The sequence below is a fragment of the Pteropus medius genome, unplaced genomic scaffold (assembly GCF_902729225.1).
Source record: "Pteropus medius unplaced genomic scaffold, Ma_sr-lr_union100, whole genome shotgun sequence".
Taxonomy (NCBI): Eukaryota; Metazoa; Chordata; class Mammalia; order Chiroptera; family Pteropodidae; genus Pteropus; species Pteropus medius.
This window is the reverse complement of record NW_024346062.1, coordinates 15,122,813-15,137,749: the sequence shown is the minus strand read 5'-3', so window position 1 is coordinate 15,137,749 and position 14,937 is coordinate 15,122,813. Positions and strand designations below refer to the sequence as shown.

Below are 14,937 nucleotides of genomic sequence, written 5' to 3'. Positions count from 1 at the left end.
CATTTCCATATAACTTTGTCTACAGAAATTCTCTCACCTATCATACATGTCCATTCCCTGGGGCTCTCTGTTGGTTTATTTACTAACACATTTTGAGCCCCTCTCTTTAGTGCAAGTTTTAAGTACCTCTCTTCATGAGACGTAATTTAGTTGTCATTACGTTATCTCAGGATCAATTAATACACATGCTTGCTAACTGGCCTCCGCATTTTATGCATTTTATTATTTGACGAAGAAATTTTTAACATAACTGACTTGAAATGTTTTATTACATCTTAGAAATGAAGGTTTTCCTAACGAAAATAGATTGTAATTGATAGCTAGTTAACAGTAAAATCCAGAAAAGATATCCAAGCATTCCTAAGATTTCATGCACAGAATTAGGTCACTAATTAAAAAAACTCATCAATATTTTAACACGATAATCCCATTTGTCAATTCAAAAGGCCTAATCTGAGTGTTAGCCAAGAAACTCACTTCTAGAAGCGCTTTCAAGTCTAGTTTCCTGCCTAGGAAGTTAAGAGTGGCAGTGTATAAGGTGGTAAGGCAGATCCATTTAAATAATCATGCCTATATCAGTTTCTGAATTCTTACTTCTCCAAAGAGGTATAGCACAATTCCAAGAATGTATGAGTTTTCACTCTTCGCAAAGTAGGCACTAAAATAGGTTGTATATTTGGAAGGTGACCTCAGAAAGTACTGCGAGGCAGTGGGAAAGTGAACAAGGAAGGAGAAAACAATAAATATGCTTTCATAAGTCTGACTCTGTCCTAGCTGGATCTTAGGGATCCTCTGAGAGACTGAGGGACATGCACAGAATTCTGCCCAAAGAACTATTTCCTGGAGTCTAATAGCAGTCCTGATGTCCAAATAGAAATGCAAATGGTTGATTGCTTTTTACAGTAAGCACTGACTGCTCCCTATTCAAACTCTGCCTTGGCGATTTAGCTAGTACCCATCTCTATATCTATTATTCCTGTTTTTCTAATTACCTGTTTAAAGTCCCTGAGTTTGAGTCTGGTTCAACTAGCTGACATAAAGTATAGGATACTGCCATTCATACCAGTATAGGTCATTCTGAGCAACAATAGGTAATTAACCAGTCAACAGATGACTGAATTTAGTTTGGGTCTACCCTGGGTAAAAGGTGCTAGAGATAAGGAGGTACAGATTATGTCAAAAATTTCATTAGAAAAACACCTAAGTAAGAAACAGGCATTATGAAGCTTCCCAAGAGAGGGCTTCAGAACTGACAAGCACCTGGCTTGACTATTCTAACCATGGAATTTGATAACTTTTCTTCTATAAATAACCCATGATACATAATGTGTACACAGTCCTTCATTCCCTCAACATTTTTCAAAGCTCCTGATACAGTGCCTCATATTCTATATTCAGAAGCCACTCAGTAAATATTGTAGGCTGACTCATGGACTCCAGAAATTCCAAGAAAAAGATGATAGAGTATGCAGCAGCATATTGGCTATAAGTGCCTACTCGAGTGAATCAATTGATTGGGCAGGTCATAACTAAATGTTGCTGGTTTCTATGGCCACCTCAGTATAGAATATTATTGATCCAATTTGAAAATCCTACACTGTCAGCAGTAATCGGTCTTTTGCCAGAACATGCATGTGTGTTTTAAAAAAGTACTAAGAATAAGCAATGAAAACTCTTTAGAGAAAAAAGACCAAAGAGGCAAAGATACCCAAAATCTAAATATAGTTTTAGTTCTTCAAGTCACTTTAACACATCATTCACTATATATTAAACAGAATATTCAGGACTGCAGGCAAGAGTGATTTAGAATACAATTTGGAAAAAAGAAATCATTACAAGTGAAATCCTCCTAGGCTACCAAGATTCTTATTGTTTTTCTTTGCAAATTTTGTCAGAGATCTTTGGGAAGAAAACAAAACTTTTAGTAACTCACAGGATTATCTGTACTTTTTTAGTAGTCTAAATAGCCAAAGGTGCTACACCGACAGTGCTTCATAAATTTTGAAAGTTTCTCTTCCCTTTTTATTAAATTTTAAAATTATTATTATTATCATTATTATTTTGTAAAACAATAAGGTATAAACCCACAGGCACAGGATGTGCTTTTTTTCTGATTACATGTGCTAATTTGTCACCTTTATGGCATTTGTTATGGCTAATGAAGTAAACAAATATAGGGCACCAGGTCAGGAGCTATGGAGCTAGAGGGTTGAGTCCATACCCTCAAGGAACTCACAATCTAGAAAGGGAATAAGACAAGTATGTGTAAGAGAGATATGAATTGATGTTCATAGGAATAGAGTGGTGGGCGCACCATTAAAAGCTTATGGGAAAGATATCTGAGATGTTCTCGAAAAACTAGGCAGCATTTCAACAGACAAAACTGGGGGGAAATACATTATAGGAGAAAAGGAAAAGATCAAAACAAGGCATGATTCCTTAAGAGTGATGATTTCTGTTTAAAACAGTGAAAGTATGGGTAGGTATAGGAAAGTGGAGCGGAATGCAGAGGTCAATAAAGACCAGTTGGAAAAGTAATAATTTGAAAGGAGGATTCTAAAAGTTCAGAGGAGGGGACTAACATAATTAGTTCTATATTAGTTGAGTATATGGGAAACCATTAAATGTCTTCAGTTGCACACTAGACATTCTCAAAAATTCATTTTCCAGATGACCCTAACTTACATGAAAGAGGAACTTGGACTCTCAAGATAAACCTAGGAACCCAGCCCATGGACATTTCCAAGGATATCTTCAGGCAAGTCTCAGTCCCCTGTTCTTAATCCTAAAGATCCCTTGCTCATAGTGAATAACAAAGATATAGATAAGTGATGGATGGAAGGAAGGAAGGAAGGAAGGAAGGAAGGAAGGAAGGAAGGAAGGAAGGAAGGAAGGAAGGAAGGGGGGGGAAGGAAGGGGAAGAAGGCAGACTTACTCTCTCTATATGTATATATGTGTACATATATATATACACACACATATGTACATATATACGTATATATGATTTTCAAAGATATTTTAGTGATACTTATTTTAATCTTACAACATTTTAAGGAAGATAAGAGTTAGTCATTTAAAAGGAACTGAACTAAGTAACATGTTTAAATGACACAGTTATTAAATGTTAGGATCAAATCTACAATATAATTTTTTGCCCACTGCTTTTCCCATTACACCAAACCACCAAACTGTATCTCTATAATTCTGTAGTGATTTATCTACTTATATGTCAGTGATTTCCACATCCTTTACTTAAGTGCAGACCTTTTCTTTACTTATCAGACCTATAAATTAAGTTCCAGGTTGAAAGTCTCCCTCTAGATGCCCAATAGAGATGTGATCCACACCAAGTTCACCATATGATTCACTTTCTTCCCAATAAATTTGACCTTTTTCTGCCTATTTTACAATGAATCATGTAAAACAGAACCAGGTATATGTTATTCAATTTTTTCCTCTCCTTAATCCACCGTATCTAATCAGTCGCTGAGTCCTCCTTCCTTAATGTTTTCTCCATTTCTAGTGCCACCACCATTGTTCTGATCTGCATTATCTCTTACTGTTAAGAGATAATAAGCTCTTATGTGATCCTTAACCTCTTATGCAACCTCTTAAGCACATGTGACCCTCAAACCCATGTCCTTTGATTACCTAAGCCCTTTAATAATCTCTTTTTGGTTAGAAAATACAAATGTAGCACACGATCAGTATTCAAATATCAAATCAAACTATTTTATGCATTTGCTACATTACAAAAGACTTGTTTTTGTTTTGCTTTTAATACTTTTTTAAGAAAGTGAATCAATAAATAAATGATTATTTTTTCTCATTAACTCTCAGTAATAAAATTCAGTCCTTAGGAAAGAGCATAGTGTGAAGTCATTTCCTAAAATATTCTATTCAAAAAAATGCATGTTATGAATAAAATAAATCTTTATAAATTGTACAGAACCATTAAAATGTAGGAAGAATACATACTTATTTCTAAATTTGCATACCCATTTTCTTGCTGGTAACAACAGAATTCTATTATGATCTAGTTCATGATAATGGCAATTTTATTTCTCAGAACTACTTGACTGTATTTCGCCAAATATTTTCTATCTCTATCACTCATCTAAAATAAGCTAGTCAAAATGAAACCACTGAAATATAACCTAGTTTTCCTATTTATAAATAAATAAATGTGTGTATTTCTATATATGTGCATATGTGTATATATATAATTTTCTTATAGTTCTTAAAATGATGAAGAAAAACACTTTCAGAGAAAAAGCATGAAAGAGGCATCTAATTCACAAAACAATTTAAATCTTACAGTACTAAAATCAAATAATGTAAGAATTTTTTGTAATGCATGGAAAAAGATTTTATTGTGAATTAGGCATAATTATTACCTTTCAGCATAAACTACACACATGCCCTGGCATGCACATAAACACACACCACTACACATGCAAATCTTTTCAAATCCTTAACTCTTGTAACTGTGCATCAAAGGCACATTGTGTATCTTAGCAACCAGGCTAATTCATGGACCACAGAAAAACATGGTAGCCACTTTTCATTTGCTCAGTGCCCATTTGAACTTCTTAGTTCCTTCATCAAAAGCATCTTGTTCCATTTGTTTTTTCCACTTTCATCATGTTTTGTATTACATTCATTTTTCCCACATAATAACTTAAAAATCAAAGAATACGTTCAAATAAATATATTATTCATGTCCAAGCTAAATAGGTTTGGAGAAAGAAGGAGGAATAGAAGAAAGTCCTCTGGAATCTCCAATCTCTCTATGCCACACTCTGCTCTCACACTGTGATCTAGTCACAATGGCCATTAAACGTTTGCTCATACATCAATCTCTGGCCATCCCTAAGGTTTTTCTTTATACTGATCTTGTTCTCTGGAAGATTCCCATCCACTACTGGCCTGGATAACTTTATACCTTCCTTCAAGTCTCAGCATAACATCTCTTTGTCGGAGAAACTTTCTCTACCACCTAGTATACACTAGTATTCTCTTTTTTTCATTATAAAATTTAGCAGAATTATTCATTACATATTTATTTGTGGGATTACAAGTATAATGTCATCCTTTACAACTGCCAAAGGAGTCCATAAGGGAGGGTTTTATTTTTTATCATTGTTATGCAGCACACAGCACAATGCCTGACCCAGGACATGGTAAATACACAATAAATATTTAAGGAAGAGAAGAAGAGAGCAACAACAGTGATGAAAACTAAAGAAAAGGAAAGACAGAAAGAGAGCAGATAAATTTTCAAAAGAAGCCAAAGATAAGTAATGAACAAGCAGAAAAACAGAGGAAAGACAGGAACAACAACAAAAGAACCACACACTATTATAAGCTGGTTGGGAATAAAAATAAAAAGCAAGCATAAAAAAGAACCAAATGATTTCTGATGACAGTCTAGCCAATCCAACATTTTTCTATGAATATCAACTAGAAAAGCAGACCGAAATAGGATTATGACTGTCACCAATGAAAAACTGTCATACTGATGTCTCCTTGTAATGCATGCATTGGTTTATGGACCCAAACTCCTTGAGTCAGCACCACAAATCTGGCTAATGTTCTTTAGAGCAGCATTTGCCCTTTAGGGTTCTGATTTAGCTGACAAATGTGTAAAACCCCTTGTAGCCAGTTACCCTGCTATTGATTACATATCTGTAAGGCTCACAGACTCATGTTTTTTTCTAGCTAAGGTCAGCATTGCCTTAAGCCCTGTGCCCTGATGCTGAGCTGTCTGTTTTAGAGGGCATGACATAAATTTAAGCTACGCCTTGGTCACTTCTACCTTATACCCCTGGTGTTTCTGTAGATGAATATGGAAGATATTGATCTAAAGTTCTCTGCTGGGAAATCAATGAGCGTTGGTGAATTTCAGGTTAAGGCCAAAGCCTAGTACCATTTCTCCTTTGTACATTAGCAAAGCTGAGGCTTGAGGTTGTCAGAGGATACATCTAAGTGAATTTAAGTAAGAAATATGCAGCTGTCAATGAAGCTAACCTTGATGGCCTTGTTTAAAATTGCAAACTGACCTTTTCTGCTGAATTCTCAACCTTCCTTAACTTCCTCTACTTTTTCTATCGTCCTTAACCCCTCTTAATATATTTCATGAATTATGTCATTTACTTATTTGCTTTTCCTTCTACTAGAATACAAATTAATGAAATCAGGGATATCATTTGTTTGTGTACTAATGTATTCTAAGCACCTAAAACAGTACCTGACACACAGTAGGAACTTGATTAATATTTTGTTAAATGATGAATCATGAATATATATGTATGTAAAGATCAGTATTCTGTATTGTCAGAAATGAGGAGCAAGTTAGAAAGATATAAATATTGAGATCTCTGCTTTTGAAGAGCTTATAGTTTAATTGGGAAAATACATAGGAAATTGAACGATAACTCCTATAAGATAACAAATATTAATAACTATAACTACATGCATTAAACCACAAGGAAAGCAGCTTCTTATAGCAGTAATAAGACTACACTTGGAAAGTTGGAGTTGAGTCCTGCCTCAACCACTGACCAACTACAACTTTACCACTGACCAACTATGACTCAGATAGGTCATTTAAACCCTCTGAGCATCAGATTCCTTATGTATGAATAAATAATAATGGCTTCCTCATTGGATTCTTATGAGGGTGAACCAAAATTACAAATGCGAAAGTAACTGGATAATATTTACTCAATATATGTCTATTGAATGAATAGACATTCTCATTTACAAATAAGAAAAGACAAGCAGTGTGGTTAGTTTACTTTCCTAAGGTCACCCAATTAATGTTCCAAGTTTTCTGATCCCCAGTCCAGTGCTACTGAAATAGAATATAGTGTTTACCCTGTCCCTTCACTTTATTCCTATGAACAATTCTCTTTCTCACACATAAGGAAAACTTATCATTTGTTCTAGAAAAGGAGCATCATTTCCCTGAAATGCCCTCATTAGGCTCCAAGATGTCTAAGCTCTGTCTCCCTTTAATCCGTTTACTTGTGAAGGAACAATCTGCTTTATGATGTCTTTACAGAATCTGAAGGGTTTATGATCATGTGGTGTCAACATGGAGCTCTAAGATGCTTTCAGTTCCATTTACTAGCTTCAGAGTCTTCAAATTGGAGGAGGCTATTGGTTCTGAAAAGACTGGAGTTTGGACATTAAATCTGAGCAGCCATCATGTTTTTCCTCTTACTGTCAAATGGAACAATCACTTCTGATGGTCCATTCCACAACCAAAGTAGTGTCTCCTAAGGAAATAGGATCTGTACCAAAATGATATGTTTTTAATAACATAACAACTTAAAACACATCATCTTGTCCTTTCATAAGACTCTGACAGGCTAGGTGATTCTGCTTTAATCAGGTTCATAATCTTTTTGTAAATGGAAATAAAGATTTCCAAGGAGCCAACTAACCCATTGGTTCTAACCTAGAAACCTGGAGTACTGAAACTATGATCATGTGATCATGGAAGGGATATGCTATTTCCTTACTTTCAAATGCATCAATTGAGACAGACGTAAACAAGGGGATAGAATAGTTAAAGGCTCAGAGGCCTCACACCTATTCATCAAGTAATCTAGCTAACACCACATTAATCCTAAGTTATGTAGCAGAATTTCAATATAATGAGAGGTAGGGCAGGAGATGTAATAAAGACAATTCAAGTAAAGGATCACTCTAATTAGCTCAACTACAGAAAGGTATGGGTGTTGTGCAGATATCACTGAGTTTTGTAATTTAAGAGCAGGATATGAAGTAGAATCAAGCAACACCTTCAATTTCTCAAATACTACATTGACTTTTGTGTCCGCCATAATCTGTTTCACTTTCCTCCTTCTGATGATTAGGGAGTTTTTTGTTTGTTTAGTTTTTGTTTTTTTCATCTTATTCATCAACAGTTATATTTTCAGGTCAAATTCCCAATATTCTCTAACCCAATTTTCTGGTGTTTCAATTTCCATAATACTGAAAAGAGGAGAATCTCACTGGACCTGCCAATCTTTTCTAAGCAGGCCACCTAGGGCTGGGAACTCTGGGAAGGTAGGGACATATGGGCAGCAGCACCTGTAGCAGAGGCAAGTTATGCAGAAATCTGAACCTGAAAATGATAAACAGATCCCTCTCATGAGTGAGAAAAAAACTTGTTTATTAATCTGGAATTAATTCACTTCTCCCCATCACCACTTTCTTAATTCAGATGAAGCTACTGTCATTAATTACATTTATCATTCACTGTATTGCCTCTTAACTGGTCTCCCTCTATCCAGATTCTCCTCTTGTAAACACTTCCCAGCTGAAATCAGAATGATTTTACTGTATCATTCCTCTGCTCAAACCTCCAACATGACTCCTTGTCTTCAGAGGAAGACAAAGTCTAAATTCTCTAATGAGCCTACAAAGCCTAATATGACTCTGCTACATCCTCATGGCCCTCGATTCTTGCCCTCCCTCCAAACCACAGCACCATGGCTTGTTCCTTAAGCACATCAGGTTCTTTGTTGCCTCCAACAGTCTGCATATTCTTTTATTCTACATGGCATACTCTCCTCCTTCCTTCCTCTTGTCTAGTGATATTTGTTTCTTAGAATTTAATTTAGATGCGAACTTCTGAAAGAACCTTTCCCTGATCTCATATTCCTAGGATAGGCACCCTAGTTGTATTCCTACTCTTGCACGTGTTACAGTCTATTGCCATGGGCTGAATTTTCCTCTCCTATTCCGGCCACCACCATCACTCTGTCAGTGACTAGGAAGCAGACTCTTTGTGAAATGCATTGTATCCTCATCCCACCACACAGCCTGTCACATAGCTGGTGCTCAATAAATATCTCTTGACTGAATGAATGAGAAGGAAAAGGCACCTCAAAGACCCCTAGAACCACCTCTGAGTTCCAGCATTTTCTTGTTGTCATTCAGCCATTGATTGATAGCTCTCATCTCCTTTTTGAATCATGATGATAATATAAAGCAATCCAGAGTTCACAAAGCAGAGTCTCAAAATAGATAAGGTAAACCCATCTGTTTTCCCCTTAAAAAGTACTTAAAGGTGATTGCAAAATATATTATTTCTCTCCACTGTGGCGTCAACTGCTAGGTTGTTCCCTAGCACCAGAATAAATGAAGTGGCTGGGAACTAGCTTGCCAACAGGTATTTAGATACATACATTGCCAAGTTCCCACTGTCCCTCTAACAGAAACTGGAAAATTAAAGTCCTTAACTAAAAATGTAACCCTAGCCTTCTAAATAAAGGACATACTAACGCATCCCCATATAAGTCCTAAGAAAAAAATATGATACCTTACGGCACTTTAAAAAAATCAGGTTTTTCTGTTAAATTATGCACCTGAAACTTACTGGATTTCGTTAACCAATGTCACTATAATTAAAAAAAAAAAAAAAGAAAAGAAAGAAAGAAAGAAAAAGAGAAAAATACATTTACTATAACATATAAAAATTTTTTTAATCAGTTTTTTTTTCTTTTTATCTATCAACAGAACTGCTAAAAGCATTTTACTATATTTAGCTTTTACTTATCATTTGATAGGACCCAGTTAGACTTACAGATAGGGTCCTCTGTCTTCTGCAGTCCACAAGTTATTCCCCACCCTGAACATGCCTGATACATTGAAACATGTCTGCAAGATCAGTGGGTTTCATTAAAAGCATGGCAAGAAGACAAAAATCTGTTTAACATTTCAGCCACCCAGAAACGCAATCTGACTTAACATGAGTGGACATTTCACAGTTTATGAAATAAGGCTCTAACCAGCTTTTAAACATATTAATCTTCTCTCCTGGTTGTGTCCAGGAGTCCCAGAAAAGCAGCCACTTAGCTCTTACCTCACGTCATCTCAACACAATCCCTCAGTCTTTTATGTATTACTTTATGGTCATAGCTACCCACCAATAGAAGCAACTTGTGAGAGTTGAATATTTAAATGCTTCCCATGCTAAAATCAAATTAAGGATTCTATTTATTTTTAAGCTGAAGCTTTCGAGTAGTGGTTTTATCTTTTTTTTTTTCCTTTTTAAAAAGTTTTGAATTAAATCTCTTTTAAGAAAAATCCTTACACTGTGTTCATCAGGTGATATTGCACTAAATCTCGACAAGAATGATTTTTCTGAACAGAAGCATCTCTTTGTCTCAGTGCTTCCCTATATGTCTCAAGATAGTTTTCATTTGTATATTGCATATGTTGTAGATGGTGATGTGGCAGCTAACTGGCTGGCCTGAGGCAAAAATAGCCAAAACTAACATATTACATTCTCTAAGAAGAGGGCTTTGTCCAGGGTGAATGACCACATTCTAGTCTCGTCTATTTATTAGCATCAAGATTCCTAAACTAATACCAGACTTCTGCCATGGTGATGAGCCTCTGAAAAATGTTAACTTATACCAAATCTAGATGAAAAACTACATACAAAAAAAAAAAAGAAAGAAAGAAAGAATAAAAAAAGAAAATATATTCATTTTATTTCAGTGCAGAATAAGTATGTTTTCTCTTCTCAGAACTTCCAGCCAAGTAGCAACTTTAGGAATGGACATCATAGTTTGTGCCAGGTATCTTTGTATTCAAATCCATCATTTACAAAGAAAGCCTGGTCCAGGGACAATCACTTTGTTATCCATGGAGAATCATTTTTTTTTAATCAATTTAAGCTATTTTTTTAAATTTGAGTCTCCACAAGCATATGCACCATCACCCCAGCTTCTTCCAAAAGCAAGTACCTAGTCAACTCAAAGTATGATTTGCTATTGACTCTTTTGAAAAAGTCTTCACATTTCCTACATATTCTCAGTGCCACTCATTTCCCCATTCTCTACAATCTGTCTACTTTCACCATTCTATAGGATTTACTCTTTTCAAAATATATCACTAAACTCCCAATGACCATTTTCTAGACTTCTTCTTCTAAACCCTGCTGAAAACTCAGTGAATGCAACCATCATTTTATTTTTGAAACACTACACCTTCTTAGCTTTGGAAACTCTGAGATAAGTATTTTATCTCTTTGATTACTCTTTAACTTCTTAAACTTCCTCCTCCTAATCCTGAACTGGGTATTGTCCAGGGTTTCTTTCTTAACTCTGGTCTTTTTCTCTTCTCTTCCATCTGCCCCCAACCAGCTCCCTACCCCAACCCACACACACATGCCTGTCTCTCCTTTAGTGATCGCTTTCATGCTGGAGGTTGTCAGCTTAACTTTTCCAGACTCGTGATTCCCATTCCTAACTGCCTGCTGTTCAGCACCATTTGAACTGATCCACAGAAGCAATAAATTCAATGTGTTAAAAAATAAATTCATTAATGTGCTCTTTAAATGTGTTAATACTCCAGTATTTCCCACATCCCTTTATTACACCATCATTCTCATTGTTACTCCAACTTAAAACAGATAGAATCAATGTTTCTCTCTTCTCCCTCTCTGCCAGAATTCTTGCTGATTCTTTCACTCAACTTCTCACTCTTGTTGTACACCTATCATGTGCAGGCACCATCCTATTCATTACAAATACAGTGGTACCCACAGCAGCCAGAATCTCTGCCCAACACACAGCATCCAATTTACTACTGCTCTACTTCCATAAAGATTTTTTATATTTGTCTTCTCAGTTCCAAATGCCAATAAACCAGGGAAATAATTATTTCTTATCCATTATTGTAATAGCCTCCTAACTGATGATTTCCTTTTTTTAATGTCTTCTCTGCTTAATCCCTCATGGACATGACTGCAACATTAATATTTTAAAGAATAGGAATATACTTAGCCAGTGACTATTCACCTTCCCTACAAACTAAGTTTAAAAAACATTAGAATAGCATGTCAAATTCTACCACCCTGTGCATCTTTTCCAAGCTTATTTCGTGTTGTCCAGGAACACCATAGCTCCACAAAAACATTATTCGCAGTCCTATCATTTTCCCCATGCATGTCTTTGCCAATGCTCTCTCTCCATGTATACCTTCATTTAGCCTACCCATTGGACTGTTCATCAATCACAATTTCCCAAAGGCCAAAATGAAAAGGTCCCAGTGATACCTATATACACAATGGGTTGCATTACAGAAAAGAACCCTGAGTTTAGAAAAATTGGATCTTTTATACAAGACAGTAGGTATGTCAGCTCTTTCCTTTAGAGAGAGATAAGATTTCTATCTTCCAAAGCTGTTTGACCTACAAACATACTTGAAAAATGTAACCATTGCCTTTACTACAATATGTGCAGAAACACAAGAGACTCATAGAAAAATGGCCTCACAACTCTGCTAGTTCTGAACATCCTTCCAGACCCAGAAAAAATTCACATATTTTAGTTTTGTGTGACCTCACCATCCTCCAAACAAAAGCCCATTAAACTTGCAAGTCATATTTTCTCTTCCAGATGTTTATAATATTTTCTCTATAAATTTTTAAAGTGTAACCCATTTACTGTACAGTATCTATTTGTGCTTCTATCTTTCTTCCCTATGAGACTACAGATTCTTGAGTTGAGGATCCTCTGAAGTACACAGAAGATATATATATGTTTTTTTAAAAAAGGAAAATTCAAAAAACTTATATGAAATGGAAAGATTCCTATAACGGCAAAAATTACTGACACTGAATCAAGAAGAAATAGAAATATCTTAACAGATCTGTAAGTAAAGAGTGAATTAATAATTGAAAACTTCTCACAAAGAGAAGTCCAGGCCAAGATGGCCTCATTGATGAATTATATCAAACATTTAAAGAAAAATTAACACCAATTTCAATGAACTCTTCCAGAAAATGGAAGAGAAAAAGAATACTTCCCATCTAATTCTATGAGACCAATATAACCCTGATATCGAAATGAGACAAGGATAACTCAGGAAAACTACAGACGAATATCCCTTATGAATATGCATAAATGTAAAAATCTTAAATAAAATACTAACAAAGAAAATCTAACAACATATGAAAAGGATTATACATCATGATCAAGTATGATTTATTAAAAAATGCAAGGTTCTTTTACCATGAAAATCACATATTGTTATATATAATGTTAATAGAATAATGGACACAAATCATATGGTCATTACAATAGATGCAGAAAAAGCATTTTGACAAAATCCAGTAATCTTTTATGACAGAAACACTGAATGAACTAGGACCTGATAAAAGGCATCACAAAAAAAAATCCACAGATAACATCGTAATCAATGGTGAAATACCAATTGCTTTCCTCCTAAAATCAAGGATAAGACAAACATATCCCCTCTTGCCACTTTTAATCAAAATTGTACTGGAAGATCTATACAGGGAAATTAGGCAATAAAGAAAAATAAAAAGAATCTGGGTTGGAAAGGAAGAAGTAAAACTATCTCTATTTGCAGATGACATGACCTGGCCTATAGAAAATTCCAAAGGGTACACAAAGAAAAATCCTATCAGAACTAATAAATGAATATGAGCAAGGTTGCAGGATATAAGATTGATATGCAAAAATCAATTGTATTTCTATATACTAACTATGACCAATCCAAAAATAAATGTAACTTCATTTACAATGATATCAAAAAGAATAAAACAAGAATAAATTTAACAAAGAAGTAAATTTACACTAAAAATTATAAACCATTAAAGACCTAAATAAATGGAAATACATCCCATGTTTGTGAGTTGGGAAATTACTGTCGTTAAAATGGCGATATTCCCCAAATTAATTTATAGATTCGATAAAATCTGTATCAAAATCCAAGCTGGCTTTTACACGAAAGTTGACAAGCTGATACTAAAATTCATACTAAAATTTAAGAGATCCAGAATAGCCAGAATAGTCATGAAAAAGAACCAAGTTGGAGCTCACATATTTCCTGATTTCAAAATTCACTTAAAAGTAATCAAGACAGTATGGTACTAGCACAAGTCCTTCTCTCTGTTAAGGTTTTCCTCAAAAGCTCTTCTCTTCTCTGCCTCAAGAAAACACAACATAACCTTACTGACTTAATTTAGGAAAGAAAACTGAGAAAGGAAAATTGTAATGTAGTTTCCTAAATTACCAAAACCTTCCTGTGAGGTAAGAGAGCCCAGAAATTAATCACCGTGTGAAGAGTAGGAAAAAAAGGAAATAACCAAGAATTGCTTAAAAACCAATAATTGGCCCTGCCACACCATCGTCTATGTCAGTGTTTCTCAACCAGGGCAATTTTGCTTCCTAGGAAACATCTGGCAATATCTAGAGACATTTTTGGTTGTTACACAAAAAGGGTAATACTATCTAATGGACAAAGGCCAAGGATGCTGCTAAACATTTCATATCACACAGGACAGCCCCACCTCAGCAAAGAATTCACCAACCCAAAATGTTAATAGTGCCAAGGGGAGATCCCTGATTTAGGTTGATCCGTATGGTTCTATGATGAAGGGAAAGGCTGCAGCTGCAGCTGCAGCTGCCTGACGGCTATGCTCCACCTACTGGCCAAGTCCAATCCAAATCCTAGGCTGCCATTAGGAACCCTTCTAATTCACCTCACCAGACCAAATATGCCCAACCTGTGCTGCGGTTAAATGAAATGTTTTTATTTGTTTTTTTTTGTTTTTGTTTTGGTTTTGGTTCTTCTACCCACCCCCCATAGTTCCATCTATTCTTTCCTAATTCTCCTGATTTGACCTGCTTTGTCTTTTGTTTGCCTGACTATTAATCCCTCTTCCCCATTTTCAAGTGCCCAAACTTGGTCAATTCTCCATCTCCAGTTCAAAAACTTCTTTCTATGCCTAGCCTCTCATTATTATGCATTTTCCTATCTTCATCAAAGAAATAAGATTTCTCTCCCCAAAATCTCCTAGAATTTTCTGTGGTATTTCTAATACTATGGTCATTTGGAAAATATTCTCTAATACTAAATTTTGAGCTCCTTTTAGGAATACAA

The 14,937-nt window shown here is 35.3% G+C and overlaps 1 long non-coding RNA gene across 2 annotated transcripts in view; it reads right to left on the bottom strand.

Moving 5' to 3' along the window:
- LOC120612575 (uncharacterized) overlaps nucleotides 1-14,937 on the bottom strand; it is a 382,790-nt gene that overhangs the window by 113,996 nt on the left and 253,857 nt on the right. The window lies entirely within an intron of this gene.